This window comes from Pleurodeles waltl, chromosome 9, assembly GCF_031143425.1.
Source record: "Pleurodeles waltl isolate 20211129_DDA chromosome 9, aPleWal1.hap1.20221129, whole genome shotgun sequence".
Classification (NCBI taxonomy): domain Eukaryota; kingdom Metazoa; phylum Chordata; class Amphibia; order Caudata; family Salamandridae; genus Pleurodeles; species Pleurodeles waltl.
Window position 1 is genome coordinate 298,476,002 of NC_090448.1, and position 17,798 is coordinate 298,493,799.

Consider the following 17,798-nt stretch of genomic DNA (forward strand, 5'->3'; position numbering starts at 1 on the left):
TGATGTGGTTCCGAGGGCCTAATGAGGCTCGGAGAGGGTGGACTCGGGTCCCCCTTTTTATTGGAATTCGGCCTTGGGGATGGGGCCCCCAGGGTCTATTAATGCTTGGCGAGGTGGGCTACATGCCTCTCTCTCTCTCTCTTATATATATTTATATGTTTTGGTCCCCAGAGCTATCAGACCAATTATATGTTGTTCATGTCAAAGGCTGTGAGTGGCGTGGGGTTGGCTGCCTGAGGGGAGTTGGCTGCCTTCTGGTGTGTGGGTCACGGTCAGGCCCTGCGGCCAGCCTCTGGTAGCCTCCGGCTGGGTTTGCCACAGGGCCTGGCCACAGGCCTGATGCCAGGTCAACCTCTTGCCATGCACCAACTTCTCACCAACCTCTCGCAACACATGGCCGAAGGCTGTGTGCTTTGAGAGGTTGGCTGCCTCTGGGTGGGTTGGGCACAGGGGCTAAAGGCTGTACAGCATGGGTTTCGCTGCCTTCGGTGGGTTCGCTTTATGTATGTAATAAAATATCACTAGTGCCTTAAGATAACTGTAGCTCGCACCCTCACCATGCATTGCTAATTACCCCACATATTACATCACTCATGACATCTTCTATGACATCATTGATAATATCACTGCAACATTTGCAATGAAATTGATGAGAAAACTGTGCATGGTGGGGGGGTGAGTTAAAGTTACGTTAGGGCACGAGCTATAATTACTTGAGATAACTATAACTGGTGAATTTCTGTGGTTTTTAGAGTTTAAAATGTCATGTTGTTACAAAACATTTCACCTAACTATAATGTTACTTTAACCTTTGAGATATATATATTATCTACTGGCGGTCGCCAGTAGGTAGTTACAGTGAGGACCTAGGGCCATATGTGTGAACACATTTTCCCATAGACACAAAATGGGTAAAACCCTTTGATACATCTGGCCCCTAGTTTCCATTGAAAAAGTGTTTTCTGACTTGGCTATATCTTTGTCACCGTTTGACGAATCTTCATTAAATGTTCCCAAAACGTGTCCTGTAGGGTCTTGTTGTGCCTGGGAAGTTTTTGGCTGATCCATCAAGTGGAAGCCGAAAAAAAGGGGGGGGTAAAAAAAGAGGTTTTCCATGTTAATTCCGATAGAGATTTCAGTCACGACTACAGCCCAAACCTCTGAACGGAATTACACCAGATTTAGCAGAAAGGTAGCTCTTGGTCCAGAAAGTGCCCTTTTTTAATTAGATGTAAATCTGTTCAGTAGTTTTCGAGAAATTAAAGGAGATTCAAATTTGTACATCTAAGGTTGCGACAACTTTGCAAATACTCCCAATCTTGTGCAGAGATCTGATTAGCTGCCAACACTCCAACCAGGAAATGTTGGAAGCCATTTTGGGACCCTGCAGACTGGGCCCTGTCAGTGCAAAACAGCATTTCTTTTAAATTCATGGTGAAATTTGCAAATGTTGCTATTATTTTAAAAAAAAAAAAGTAAGCATGGTCTCTAGTGCTTGTTATAATTGCAACCCCCAGGTGGACCAAGACCCAGGGACATGCCAAGTTTATTTAAAAAAATGGAAGGGGCACAAGGGGTCCCTCTTTAAGGACTTAATAATGCCCAGGGGACCACCACCTCCCCGGGGCTGAATCTAATATTATGGGGGGCCACATGGACCCCCCCCCCAGGGCTCCAGGGACCCCCTTCTTCCTGGAATTATGAACAGAAGATTATATGGGAGGCCTGCAGACCCCCGGGCCCTGTGGACTAAAATAAACATTAAAGAGGGGGTCTGCATGGGCCCGGGGACCGCTACCTTCCTGTGGAAAGCACATGCAGAACAAAGGAGGGAGACATGCGGCCCCCCTCCTGGACCTATAGGGTCCCTCAGCTGATAGCTGTTTGCTTTTGCTTGGCAGGATCAGTGACAGATCCCGGCAAGCAAAAGCAAACACTCCGCTTCCAACAAGCAGCAGCTGTAAAATGCTCCTGCTTGCTGGAAGCTTACTTTTCATCTCTTTTCCTGTCTGCAGACATGCGGGCAGGGAAAGAGATGAAAGTATTTCTCCCACACGCAGGAAGCTGCATTTTCAGATTTCCCTGTGTGCAGGAGCAATGCTTGCTCCTGCAAGAGACAGGGGTGGTCATTCCGACCTAGGCGGGCGGCGGTTGCCGCCCGCCCGTCGGAAGCCGCCTGGATACCGCCCGCGGTCAATAGACCGCGAGGGGTATTCTGACTTTCCCGCTGGGCCGGCGGGCGATCTGATTCAGATCGCCCGCCGGCCCAGCGGGAAAGCGCCTTCCACAAGGAAGCCGGCTCGGAATCGAGCCGGCGGAGTGGAAGGCGTGCGACGGGTGCAGCAGCACCCGTCGCGCTTTTCAGTGTCTGCATCGCAGACACTGAAAAGCCTAGTTGGGCCCTATTAGGGGGCCCCTGCCGTGCCCATGCCATGCTTTCCCGCCATGAACAGGATGGCGGTAGGGGGGGTCAGAATCCCCTCGGCGGCGCAGCGAGCTGCGCCGCCTTGGAGGATTCTAAGGGGCAGTGGAAAACCGGCGGGAGACCGCCGGTTTTCCCGTTCTGACCGCGGCCAAAGCGCCGCGGTCAGAATGACCAAGGGAGCACCGCCGGCCTGTCGGCGGTGCTCCCGCCCCCGTTGGCCCTGGCGGTAGAGAACCGCCAGGGTCAGAATGAGGGCCAGGGAGCCTTCTGGGCCTGTGGGGGCCCTGAGACTCTCCCTGCAGTCCCCGACATTTAGAAACGAGTATTTCCAATGCAATCGGTCTCACGTTTGCTAGAGTTAGAGCTATTAGCATTGTAAATTTCTTACTACATAAATTGAAAATAAAAAGAAAACAGTAGACATAAGCAAGCCGATTCAAAGTGCCATGGCCACCATGAGCATAAGTGTGAAGGAAAGACACAAAAGGAAAAAAAAAGTTTGCTTGCAGTCAAACATATCAGCAAACTTGCAATTATCCATGTAATAGGGTCAATGGCCAAGGTGGTAACAAAACTGCCCCATGGAGGGACAAACGTAAAGCATTTACCAATGATAACAAAGGATTTTTGAAAGGCAAGCCCATGAACGAGTGATAGTGATATTAAAGGATATTACGCATGGTGAAGAAAAATCATTTTAAACCCATAATTTGACCCAAAAAACACCCCTATATCACACCCCTGGGGCCAGGGTACCTCCACCCTGACCCCCCTATACAACTTATAATTTCTATACTCAGCCCCAGGGACCCTCTCTCATAACAAAAATGTCAGCTGCACCTTTCTAGTCAGTGTGGCCAGCCAATTACAGCACTTTTATGTACGTGCACATTCGTGAATATTTGTGATTTATTGGTGACCAGAGATTTACAAATTTAGATTTTCCTTAATTTCTCGTAAACTACTGAATAGATTTACACCAAATAACCAAAGATTTACACCAAATAATCAAAAGCACAATCTGTGTACCTAAAGCTAGCCTTCTGCCAAATTTAGTGTAATTCCATCCAGCAGTTCAAGCTGTAGTAGTGTCTAAAGGTCTTATGGGCATTAACATGGGAAAAACATATTTTTTTAACCCTCCCTCTTTCTTGGCCCTCCGATTTACAGATCACCCCAAAAATTTCCATGCGCAACAAGAATCACCGGGGCACTTTCTTTGGAAACTTTTGTGAAGGTTTGTCAAATGGTGCCAAAGATATAGGCAAGTCAAAAAATGATTTTTCAATAGAAACATCACATAACTGTGCATGGCTTGCCTTATATCATGGTTACTGCACTTAGGGCCAGATGTAGCAAAATTTTGCGAGTCGAAAATGGCCCGAATCACAATTTGCGACCCCGCAAAATCGGAAATGGGATGCAAAAACCCCATTTCCGAATCGCAAAGTGTGGCGCAAGCCATTACCGACTCGCAAAAATAGCGACCCCATTTTGTGACCCGCAAATAGGAAGTCGCAATTTGCGAGCCGCAAACCATATGAAATAGCCACTCGCAAATTGTGACTAATCGCAAAAAGCCCATTTTGCACTTCCAATTTACCACTAACTCAGAGCAGGTAGTAACCAGAACCAAAGTATAAAAGGAGACCCAGAAGGCACCTGGGTTACTCAAGATGGCGGAGATATATGTGATAGCAAGGAGGAGGAGAGCCCACGCCGCACAGCAGATGAGGAGGAGGAGGAGCCAGAGACAGGAGAAGATATACAGAACCAGACAGACACTTTTCCAACAAACTGAGGAGGAGATCTATGATAAATACAGACTCAGCAGTGCAGCAATATTAGAATTAATAGATCTACTCAATCCGCAGCCTCAACGCCAGACTGTGCGCGGCAGCGCCATCCCCACACATGTGCAAGTGCTATGCTCACTGCACCTCTTGGCCTCGGGTAGCTATCAAGGGGTCATTGCTGTGGCAGGTGGGGTATCTCAAAGTGCACGCTCACGGTTCTTCAGAGCATTCCTAGATGCCATTCTCACACACATGTCCAGAGACATATACCTACCCAGGAATGAGGCAGAATTCAACAGCACCAAGTTGGAATTCTACAGGATTGCCAACTTCCCTCATGTAATAGGGTGTGTAGACGGGACACATATACAAATATGCCCTCCTGCAAATCTGGAATATCTGTTCTGCAACCGGAAGTGTAACCACTCACTGAACATCCAGGTGGTATGTGATGCCCATTATGTTATAACTGACATGGTAGCCAAATTTCCAGGGAGTACACATGACTCTTACATTTTCAGGCACAGTGGGATACACCAACGCCTAGAACGTGGGGAGTTTGGAGACGGATATCTCCTAGGTACAGCTGAATACACCTTGCAGACATACACACAAGTCAATGTGGAACCCATCCATGCTCTGCTAACATTGTTCATTTTTGCCAAACAGGTGACAGTGCATCTGCACTACGATCATGGATACTTACCCCGTACTTAACACCCAGCAATAAGACAGAGAGGCGATACAACAGTGCACATAGGAGGACCCGAAATTTTATAGAGAGGACCTTTGGACTGTTGAAGGCAAGATTCAGATGCCTCCACAGAAGTGGAGGTGCCCTCCAGTATGCCCCAATAACAGCATTCAAGATCGTTGGCGCATGCGCTATACTGCACAACATTGCCACCAGACATGGGCTACATCTCACCCCTGAAGACCCAAATTCGGAGGTAGACGAGCAAGAGCTACCACATTGCCATCATGGGGATAGAAGCATTGCAAATCAAGGCAGACAGAGACGGGACCACATTGCAAACCAATACTTTGGAAGGTACGTGGTAACTGTCAGCACACATACGAATGTCACACACAAAGAGCCCAGGTGTGAAGTGGAACAAACAAGAACTTTAATGAAGTGAACCAAAAAACTATAGAAATGAAGTATTGATCAGGGGCTGTAAACGTCCACCTGCTATGAGGACACATTAACCTCATGTGCCTCCATTGTTTGTAAGTGCGTAGCTCACATCCTACGCCTGGGACGCCCAGCATGGCTGGTCCCTGGAGCGTCTGCAGATCCCTGCCGTGCACTTCCACTATACAAGACCCTGGTGTCTGTGGCAGATGCACTACTGATAGTAGAGCCCTCCTCACTGTCTTGCGGCATGTCTGCCGCGCCCCTAGCCACCTCTCGTGCCTCCATCATGTCCACAGCGTGGCTTATACATCCCAGGCCGCGAGCCACATCGCTGGCAAAGTGGCCCATGTCGACCTGGAAACTGACTGTGCAGCGTGACAGCCCTGTGGTATTCACAGCCAGGCGGACGATGGAGGCAGCCATGCGGTCTAGTCGGTGGATTAGTTGACGGTCACGGCGCCTTGCACTCTCTCTCTCCGTAACAAGTTCAGTCACTAGTTGCCTGATGGAGAGCGCAAGGTCACCTACATTACTGTTCAGGTGTTGTAGCTTTGTGTGGACCTGTGCCAGCCCTGTTGTCTGATTCCTTTCCATTCGCCGCATGGCCCCTGATATAATTCTCATGTGCCTTGTCTGCAGGCGCTGACCCTCGAAGAGTGCTGCCTCAGCGACGGACATGGAGGAGTCCCCTACATCTCCCTGGGACACTGCAGGGACATGGACACGTCGCCTGCGACGCGGTGGAGCATCTGTGTCGTGTTGGCTGCACTGTGGCTGGGACCGGGTGCTGGGTCTATCTCCACTATGGCCACTGGTGCATCTGGAGGGGACTGTGGTCGGGTGGTGCAGGTCCCTGTGGTGGCTGCTCCTGGGTCCTGTGCTGCCTGGTGGATGACCTCTGCACCCTGGACGGTGTGGCTGGTGGTGGTGTCTTGTGGGAGACCTGTGGGACATAGGGAACACACTGTCAGTATCTACCATCTGTAGTATGCTTCCTAATAAACTGTTGCCTATCAGCTGCCTACTGGACTACATTGCCCATAAAGCACCATTCCGGTGGTTGCTACTCTGAAATGGAGCTATTTTGGTTGTGCATGCTGCTGTGTACTAGGTGGGTGGGGGTATGGCAGATATGGGTGTACATGCATGTTTCATGGTACTCACTGGTTGATGGTCCTGGCGCTGACGTGTCCAGCTCTCCTATTCCAGACACTGCCTCTGGCTCCAGGGTCTCTTGCACTCTTTCCTTCATGGGTGTGGGTGGTGGGACGGTAGATGGGCCTCCTCCAGTGCCCCTCATCTCCCGGAGGCGCTCTGCCACCCTCTCCTTCGTCCTGGAGCGCAGGTCATACCATCTTTTTTTAAGTTCATCTATGTTCCTGTGGCTCACCCCCATTGAATTCACCTTCTCCTGGATTTCCATCCAGATCCTCCTTTTCTCCAACTCAGGCACACTGAGGGCTGCTCTTCCAAAAGTTGATCATGGTGCTGGCAGCATTCATCGGTCAGCACCTCCAGTTCCTTTTCAGAAAATGTGATCTTCCTCTTTCTGGCTGATTCCTCCATTTTTGCTGCTGTTCCTCCTGTTGGCTGTTCAGCAGTTGGAAATGGGCGTGGTCCTCCCTCCTCCCAGTTGTCTTTGGAAACTTCCTGGCTGTGATGTCATCATCAAGAGCCAGGAAGTGTTTTCCAGAGTGTTCTGCTGCACCTGCATGCAATTTGCGGCACAGTCGCAATTTGCGACACCCACTCGCAATTTGCGTGTTCGTTTTTAGTGAGGTCGCAAAAAGCGACCTCGCAAACAGCGGACTCGCAATCTGCGGTGCGACTTCATTTGCGCGTCGCAAAATGAAGTAGCTTTTTCTTGCTGGATACCTGTTTGCGAGTCAGAAATTGCGAATCACAAAGACTCGCAATTTCCGACTCACAATTTTTTTCCCACCTACATCTGGCCCTTAGACACTGTAAGTCACCCCCTCTGGTAGGCCCTTTAGCGTACGGGCAGGGTGCATGTCCCTAAGTGTGAGGGTACCCTTGCATGAGAAGGATACCCCTACAATGTCCAACATGAGTGGTCCAACTACATAATGGCTTATCCAAACCAAGGCATGTTTGGTATCAAGCATGTTTGAATCATGCAACTACACCGATTCCAGTGCTAGTTGCATGATACCATGTACTCTGGGGGTTTCTTAGAAGATTCCCCATTTCTGCCAGTGCTGCCTTATGGGGTCTTGCAGTCAGCCCACACTGCTGCCGACCTCAGACACTGTTCCGCCCTCTGGTTGATGAGCCTAACTCAATTAGGGGAATGCGGAACAAAGGATTTCCTGCAAGGGAGAGGTGTGACCACCTCTCCATTTGAAATAGATGTCTCTGGTCTGGGGTGTGGTGGACTCTGCGTGCCACCAGACTGCTTTGAAGGGCACACTCGGTTCCCTCCTTACATAATCCGGTTTGCACCAGTTCATGAACCCCTAGTTTCTGCTCTGGCACGAAACCACACAAAGGATAGGGGAGTGACCACCCCTTGTCCAGCTCCTTCCCTAGGGACTATGCAAATAACTCTGCCAGGTGGCCTATTGATTCTGCCATCTTGAAAATAAGATGTGCATCTGTCCTTGGAAGCATCTGACCGGTTAGGCCAGGTAGATGACGACCTTGACCCCCTCTGATAGATTGGTCATTTCAGAAAGTGACCAACCCCCTTTTAGGGTTACTTAAGGGCTCCCCCAAACGTTGGGTCCTCAGATTCATCAAGAAAGACTCTTCAAGGAACTCTCTGCAAGACATCTTCTGCTCCTGGCCTCCGGAACTTCTGCTGTCTGCTTTTGGAACTGAAACAAGACTGAATCCAGTTGGGAGGGCTCCCACTACAACATTGTTTCTCTAGCTCATGCAAGATTTCTGCAACATCCGTGGCTGTGCATCCTCAAGGACTTTGCCTACATCCAAGAAGCAAGAAGGAATCTCCCTTGGAGTGAAAAAGTCACTCCCCTGCATCTGCGGCACCTCAAGACAATGACAACCAGCTGGTGGATCCTGCTGTCCCAGGACAACATAAAAGCCCTGCTCACAGGTGGTGGTTCTGTGGTCCTCTCCAAGTCGAACTTGCCTTCTGACCAACTTGGGAGATGGTGGACCCTTGCTGCAGCCAATGGAATGGAACCCCTGTGCACTGCAACTGTTGCTCTTGCCCAGTCTGGTTGGCTCTTCTGCCAAGAAGATCTTCAAGCTCCAAGAAGCCCCAGCCTCCAGCACTCTGCAACTCCAGATTCAACTCCCCCTCTGCAGCTCCTGTGATGTGGGACTCCTGTTTGTTGTGCTGCTGAGGCCTCCTTTCAACTCCCTGTGCCTGCTACCAGTGGGCCTCCAACTCCAACTGGCTCCCCTTCCTGCTAAAGGCCTGCCCTGACTCCCCACCAAGGGTTGAGTCACTAGGACCTTGCTGGTTCTCCAGAATCTGCAAACTTCCTTCCAACATTTATGTGCGTTTGCCAAGACTTGTTGGTGGTCCCTCAGGCCACTGACCCCCCTGCAAAATGGCGACCGATATGGGACAGCTCATGGGTGACTCCAAGGATCTCCTGCTTCCCCCTGGACTCAGTAGCTGGACTTCTTCTTTCACCGTCCTGCAGGACCTTCACCTTAAGAGGGTGGACATTGACTACCTGCACTGCCTGGATATCTCCTAGTGGCCTGGACACTATCCTCTTTTTTTCAGGGTCCTCTCATCTGTAATCCACCTGTGGGTTCCACCGAACTGGCCCCCGGGTCACGACTGCAGCTGGACAAACGAGGCTTCCATTGACTCCAACAAGCGTTTCTGAAGCTACTTCACCCCTTTGCACCTGAGCTCCCCCGTGTAGGTACTCCAGTCTTCAGGGTATCCAAAGGGTGGGGGCACTCTCCAACTTTTTTTGTGCTAACTGTTTTTCTCGGGGCCCACTGGGAAGGGTCCTAAATCCATGAAAATCCAACTGCAACGATCCTGTGTTAGCCCATTGGACACCCACCCCGATGCCAACTCTGCACCCAGGCGCCTGTGGGATTTCTAGTAAATACCTCTGGTAATTTCCTACTCCCCCAGCCCCTGGGATCCTAATACCCTTACCTTGGTTGGGCACCTCCATTCTTATACCACTTTCATAGTAAATGCCCCATCCCCCATAGGGCCCCATGTATTGTTATGGTTTGCCTGATTATTACTAAGTGTATATATTTGTGTGTTGGTATTTCCAAATGGAGATATACCAATGTTAAAGTAACTTTAGCGCTGTTGTTAAAAAACGTTCTGTTTGCAACATCTAGTGTAGTTCTTTCTTGTGATTGGTTACTGACTGACTATTGTGGCATTGCAAGTGCTTTACACTCCTCCTGGATAAGCTTTAGCTGCTCACCACAGCGACCCCTAGAGAGCTTTTGCTATCTGGACACCCTAACACGATCACTAAGGGTTTCCTGGACTCAGTATAGGTTGCCACACCATAGGTGTACACCATAAACTGAGCCAGCCTCCTAAAGGAGACACCAGCAGAGGTCCTGGCCCCTTCTCCACCAGAGAAGGATGAGTCGGGCTTGTTAAGTATTTGGCATGGTTGAGAATGTTGGGGGGATAGAAGTGTGATGACTCTCCCTCAGCAATTGTTGCAGTGCAGGAGACCAGGAACCAGATAACATCCCTGTACTGGTCAGAGCGGTCCTATCACAACTGATCAATGACATTTGAGTGAGCTTCAAACTCCAAAGGCCATATGACCTGGATGATGATGGAACTGGATACATCAATTACAGTACTTTGAGTGTGCTGCCCAGAACAAGGAACTTCTACTTTGGCATATTGTTTCTGGGATGCAACAAGGGAGCCAGGGGCCAAGAATACAGTTGACTTTTAGCTGGCGGGTACACTGCCAGATTGTGTTAGTGGAAGAGCGATCAAAGAGACTATGGATCTGCATAGGGGAGTTGTGAGAGTCATCTTACATAGCTGTAATAGGATAAAGGCATGAAGCTTCTCTTCTGTTTCTGTGTGGAGCGTGCTCCCATGTTGGTATTCAGGTACACAAACTTAGCCTCCATGCCACACGTTCGGTGTGTTATGGTGCTTGTTTTGAGTAGCTAAAGAAACTGTTTTGGAAGTTACTGTAACTTACACTTACAATGTGAGATAAAGACTAACCTCCTGTCACTACTCGATTCTTCCTTCAAACATTCATAATAAAAGGATTGGAATAAAGAGGTCACCAAAGAAATTGTCTTATAGATTTGCGGCCTTTTGTCCAGGATCATCATCATTACAAGGGTTTATGTGTACAAAACAATATTTCAAGCATGCAAAGCTAGTCTTTGTCTGATGCTCGACTGCGGACTTTTATTAAAGTATGCCTACACCGGAATTTTATCCTCTGTGGCCGCAGACCAGTGATCCCCAAATAGGAGCTGCGCAGGTGTCTATTCAATTCCAGTCTTTGTACAATTGTACAGAAAAAATGATGTCTCCTAAATTCATTCACACTGTTGAGAATGTTGGTTTTGTTGTGGAAAATAGTAATTGTTACAATTAGGCATTGTTCTGCACAAGCATGATTTATATTATGTAAAACAATTTTTTTTTAAATGGTGCTCTGCTTCTGTGTTTTTTGGTTTTTGATGATATGCCTTATTAAAATTTAGTAGAAAGTTACAGCATGGGCCTAGCCTTGCTTTGTCTTGGAGAAATACATATATTAAAAAATGTACTGTGCAAAAGGCTGTAATGGGTTATGGCACATCCACCAAACAAATAGCTGCCTCATCAGCTCTAACCTTTATTCCCCCATTTCGGTGAGCAATTTAGAATTTGAAGCAATACTGTGTTTCCAGTTGAACTTCTGTTGACTCCACAATTAGAATACCATTTTGGCGACCCCAAAGCCATTGGAAGTGGTCTTGAAGAGGCAACCCAGTGTAGGAAAGACCCTTCAAGGCCTTTTCCACCAGTCCTTTCTTTCCAAGCCCATTATGTACATCATAGTAGTCTTAGATAAAAATCTCCTAAAAAGTCATGTGGGTGCAGGGAGAAAACTCCATCATGAAGTGGGCATTTGTATGTTACGCTTCAAAATGGATGCCTGCTTTTGCGGTCTGTCTACTAGAATAACATAAGTGATGGCAGGAGAGACATAACAGTATGGCCTCACGGACCTAGAGTCATTGATTATTTAATCCTTAAGAGCCATGTATGTGAAGGTTTGTCTGGGGGAAAAAATGTCCATCTGAAGAATGGAAAACTTTAAAATATGGAGCCTGGATTCGGCTAGTGTGGCAGAGTTGCTTTATGAAGTCCTCTAGAAAACAATGCGGAAGCACACTCTACTTAACTACCGGGAAGTGTGCATACTGCCAATCAGCTGAGTATGAATTCCATCCTGGATCAGAAAGCTGTGTCAGCATTGGGCTGCTAATGCGAGGTGGTGTCCTCTGGCATATGTATAAAATCAATATTCACTTTACAGGTCTGGAAAAGATCCATAGATAAAGTGCCCTGAGGTTATATCAGTATGAGAGGACAAGTGTTCAGTAAATTGTGCCAATTGGTAATTGCATCCAGAATTCTTTGAAGTAGTGCAGTATCCTTTGGTAGGAATCAGCAAACTAGGCATTGCAAAAGTAACACATCAAATTAAACAGAATGAGAATCACACCTGCACCTCACTCCTGCACCTGTTTTTGTGTTATTAAACATTCTCGCTTTAAATGTCAGTCCCTCCTTGCCCGCAATTTAGAGTCGATAACAGGAGCTATTTGAGCAAGGCCACTACATGAACGACTGGAAGGCTAAAGTACCATAGTAATGTCTAGTGCAAAACAAGTCTTAAGACGTCTTGCAGTCAGGGATTTCAATTTTAAATATAATTGTTCTCTGCTGTCTGCCATTCTCTTCCAGTCCCTCTACCTGGCAATGTGAAATATAGTGTTATAGATGACTTTTCTTCAAGGATGATCACTAGGGTACTTTGGCGTTGTGGGAAAGCCACTGTTTCAAGGTCTGGGAGAGCGTTCCACATGACATTCAACTTTGCATTTATGTAATGTGTGTTCCTCGAGGAAAAAAAATGGACTCGTCTGGTGATGACCTAACTACCCAGGACATTAGGGAGATATTGGTAAAAGGAAGGCGATACTTGCAGTTGCAATCTTTTGGCTACACAGAACATTTGTATATAAATGCATGAAGTGAAAAAATACATCACACCCTACAGCCCCCAGGTTATCATGTGATCGCACAGGGAGAGGGCTACACCATCCTATTAGCATGTTGAGCAGTTATTAGGCTTTTGTTCCTAACGTGGGACTTGATAAATTAGGTATCCATATTGTAGATCTACAAATATGGCAATTAGGAATTATACTGTGTTTATCAGTTACTGTGTAGATTGAGGGTGTAATTATACTGTGATTTATTTTAAGTGTTTCAGGTTAAGCTCCTTGTAAAATTAAACATCATTGATTGGTATGTTTTAAGATCAGTAGCTTGTTTAGGTTTCGCCTGCACAGCGCATGCATTGTGCTTGTGAAATATATTGTATTTAATATAAATCTCAAAAAGGGACTTACATCGTACCCTTACTTTTCATTTGCTTGTGTGCTTGTCAGTTACTTTCCCTCCATTTCTATTGGTTGTAGCTTAATGGGCATGCTATTTCCTGCGTGTTCCTTGTCTGTTTCTGTTATCAGTGTCCCAAGACCCAAGTACTCCTTTTCATCCACTTTTGTGTCACTTCTTTTATTAGGTTTCACCTGCACAGCACTTGTGCTGTGCTTATTTTGTTTTTCCTCTGCCTTTATCTAATGTCCCCCTGGCTGCATGCTTTTCAAGCATGCGTGTTTTATTTGTGTGTCTGTCGTCTTTTACCCGTGCCAGCACGCATTACAAGTGTGCTTCTGAGCTGCATGATTTTTTTTATTATGAAGCTTTAACCTCGTCATGCTTCGGCTTTTATTTTAAACAAATCTTATACCCTGAGACTCATACATCTGCTCCTCACGTGACCCACCCTCTTTGGGAAATCGGGCTGCATTATCAATGGGATAGGCAGGCAAAACCTGAGATTGTTTTAGACTAATTTAGCATCGTGTCTCGGTCACTCGCTTTAGCTTTGTGTGAAGTTTTCTTTGCACGGCCTTCCTTCAGAAGGTAGGGGGTGGAGGGTTTTATTTAGGATCACATCAGTGCACCTTCAACTCGGGCTGTAAAAGCTTGTTGTTGAACTGTATAGGAAAGCATACCACCGCACAGATGACATCAGCGTCTGCCCAGGACACAGGTATACAGCTCTTACTTAAGTCGTCCTCTCCTTTTAAAAAGTTACACTCTGACATTTAGAACAAACGTGTATTTTATTACTACACGATGGCAGCCATTCCAACTACTAGGTACTGCTAGTAATTATAGTTTGCTACCTGCTAACTAGAGAGTTGTGCCCTTTGTGATTAAATGTTTAATAGTACTTCCAGGCATTCTTAAAGGAAATGTTTCAATTTCTAGACATTCAAATGAGGCACTTCCCCACTTCTTCATGAACATGGGAAACTTGCTACTTTTCTATAGCATTGGACTATTATAGGATGTTCTTTTCATTCCAAAAGTAATTATATCATAAATACATAGCCACTCTTTTAGAGGCTAAAACGTGCTAATTAACAAAGGGCTGTAAAGTAACATTCCAGCTGTTGCAGAAATATGGGTGTAACCTCGAGGAGCCATTGGATGGGTCTGTTTTTCAACAATCCAAGGTATGGATGACGGAATTGTCGTTTAAGGGCACAAACATCTTTAACACGTTTCATTCTAAAAGCACTCATATCCTAAGCTGACGACTCTTCGCTAACTGTGCAGCACAGTTATCTGTGCTTAAAGCAAAAGGAGAAAGTGACTATCTCACTTTTTTGCAGATCAAAGTGAGGAACAGTGGATGTCATAGAGACAGTGGTTTGGAATTAATTATGAATGTGGAGGCCACGAGTGCATGTTTAGTCACTCTCAAGCCATTGATATCATCTAAAGGGTAATGAAGTTAAACATATTTTGTGCTTGATTTTATTTAGACCAGTTTTGAACATAAAAGAGATGCCTGCTAGAGGGCCTTCCGCTCTCTTTCTGTGTATTAGGTGTAGCGTTAGCATAGACATTTTGGGCCAGGTTTATCATTGTATTGTCCTTGCATTGTGCATGGTGTCCAAGGGCAACACAAACTTTAAGTCTTATTTACCAAACAATGCAAGGCAACCTTCCTTGGTTCTGCATTGCTTGGAAAATCTGGAGTAACTCAAGGCAGCGCTAGTCGCTGCGTTTCATTACTCTGCCTTTGGTTGGCATTCCATGGGTGGAGTGTGGGTGTTCCCACACATCCACCCATGGATTTTGGTACATTTAATAAGACTGGTTTTCCTGGGAATGCGTCAGAATGCTACTACACCTTCCTATGGGAGATGCAATGAGGAGAAACATCTTTATTTCTCTTTGTTTTTTCCTCCATCTAAAATTACTGCATTCTGCAGCACACTTAGAAAGTGGAAAACGCCTGTAAGGATTGTTTGTAAGTAGGAAGGTGTCCTTCCTGCACAAAAACAATCCAGTTTGCAATGCAGGCCCCTTAACACTATGGCACAAGGATGCATGTGTTGCCGATAGACAACGCATAGAGCGCCAGCAGAAAAAAATAGCTAGAATGCAAAAGGAAGGGTAAAGGGTAAATATGGCACATTCCTGCTGTCTCCATTTGACACAGCACAGCAAGTTGTCTTGTTGTGTTGCACTGTGTCAAAGTATAAATCTTGCCCTTTGATTTTACGAAAATGATGCTCATAATATAAAACAGATGCTTTCAGCAAGCTTTCTTCATCATTGGTCTGTAATTGGATCATTCACATTGCTCTTCCACCCACTACAGCTTACAGCATGAGACAGTAGGTTATCCCACTTCAGCTATTGGCCAACTTCACTGTGAGTTACAGTAACAGCATTCTGCTTTTTTCAAAAGGAGAACATCCACTCAAAGTTGTTCACTTAAGCATAAGAGCCTGCTACGGCCTTTATGAGACCAAAAAAATATATTTTAGATTTTTGCAATTTTTTTCTTTTTGATTGATCAGCCACACATGGCTTCCTAAAATATATCGTTTTGCAAAAACCATGACAAATCAAAACAAGCACTGATGATGCCTAATGACTGGTGGTCAACACCAGACCCATTAACTTTAGCAATGCTTTTTAATTTTTGGAGCAACAGTCAATAAGAAAGGTTATTGAACAATGATAGGATATATGAGATATCCGTGTCAAGTTTCAAATTCCATAGTATCAGATATTGACAGAGTGCTGCTACTTTCTTCATTCATATATGTTTTTACATATGTATGTATGCATGTATTTATTTACTTTTTTCATTTATTTATTTATTTAAGATATTTGTAAGGGATGCACTCTGTTGTCAACTGCCTTAGTATGTTGGTTGAGCGGCTGGCTAATTATACAAAACGTAAAAGCAGATAATAATGCATATAAGGGGAACTGAAAAGAATGTGTTAGTGCATTTAAAGATAGGTGTAGGCAGTAAAAGGACAAATGTTAGTGCATATAAACGTCAATGGATACATCACAAAGTGCAGACTAAAGTATAGAAAACATAAGGTAGACTAAGAAGGACATGTAAGACATACGAAAAAGGCATTAACTAGCCTGTTACATATAAAGAGCAATGCAGACTGAACAAGACACAATTTAGTGCAACAAAGAAAGAAACATGCAGACAAATTCCATAATGCAAGTTAATAATTGTCTTTTTGTAAAGATAATTGTGTAAACCACTTTAAAATGGGCTCAAGAATTGTTTTATTGATGTGGCAAGCTAATTAAAAGCCGTAAGTACATGTCCCCTGCTTTTAAAGTAAGCACCATCCCTCAGCCAATGGAGCGCAACACTGCACAGGTTTCATTAGCGTTATTAATAAGCATGCATAGCTTTGAAGTGCTTGTTGTACTTTTGAAAGTGCCAAAGTCCCACAGCACCCAAATGAACTCCTTTCCCGATCTCAGAAAATGAACCCAAAACACACTGCTTAAATTGTGACAGTGTTTTGAGGTGCACTGCAGAGCCATTGATTTCTAAACACCGGCATGTATTTTTCAGAGTCCACCACAGGGTGGCGCAGTATGTGTCTATATTTTTGGAAGAGCACATCAGTGGACAGTTTAACTGTTAATATGCTTTTAAAAAATGAAAAGGCTGTGACATCTAAGCCATCCCTACATTTTGAGGTGACCTAGAATAGCCCACAGTTTCACACTTCATGAGTGTTTTTGGTAGTAGATAATGCTGGTGAAGGCGTTCAGCAATAGGGACATGAGCAGTGGATGTTGCAAACTGCAGCGGACATCTGTGAAATACCTTGGGCGCTGGAACTTCAGTTTTTACAAATTAACCAGTGCTAAATTGCCTCTTAGATCTAGGAGATTTTCAGGCTAGTGGAAACCAGCCTCAAGTCCTACAAGGGTATGTTTTGTTTTGTCTCCATTTAAGGATCTACCAGTACAGAGACTCTTCCACTAAAGGGTTTGTGAGTCATGTTGTTTAACTTAAATATGAAGTCTCACTGGAAACCCCTGCAAGATAATGGAAGAGAAGTCTGAATTGCATTTTTGTGAACATCATCATCTTATATCTAGTTGCTGTTAAAAGACAAGTAGAAGTTCAAAAACTTCCACACTTGAACGCATCAATATATCCTGCGAAACAGTGTGAGTAAACAGACTGCTGTGCTCTACATATGCCAAGATGCATTTGGGGAGCACCGTTGCAGACTTGCCAATCAGTGTGCGATCCATCTGTTAATATTTCATACATGCTCCTTGCTGCTCTTTGCCTGGACTGTAAGGTTTGCTTGAGCTAGAGGTGTGCATTGAGCGCTGTAGAAATTTTGACAGCTGGAACTAAGGCCCATATTTATACTTTTTTTGCGCCGCATTTGTGTCATTTTTTGACGCAAAGGCAAAGCAAACTCACAAAATATAATTACATTTTGTACGTTTGTGCCATTTTTGTGTCAAAAAATGACGCAAATGCAGCGCAAAAAGTATAAATATGGGCCTAAATCAGCCATGCACCCCGAACAGAGACTGCTTAAAGCTGAGCATTAAAAGTGCAAAACACACGTGTAAAAATAAATATGTTAAGGGATGTTCAACACTGGCTGTGAATGAAACTGTCAGGAGTCCTCTGAAATATTTACAATGAAGCATGTTGGAAGGACATTTGCAGGTGTGCCAACCCATTTATGATCCATCTGTTAAAATATTAAATGGACTTAGGAGCCAAAGCGTCACCAGAGATAATGCTCCCTTTTGATGAAAATAAACAGTATAAAATATATCTATTTCAAGGAATGTCCCAACGTCAGC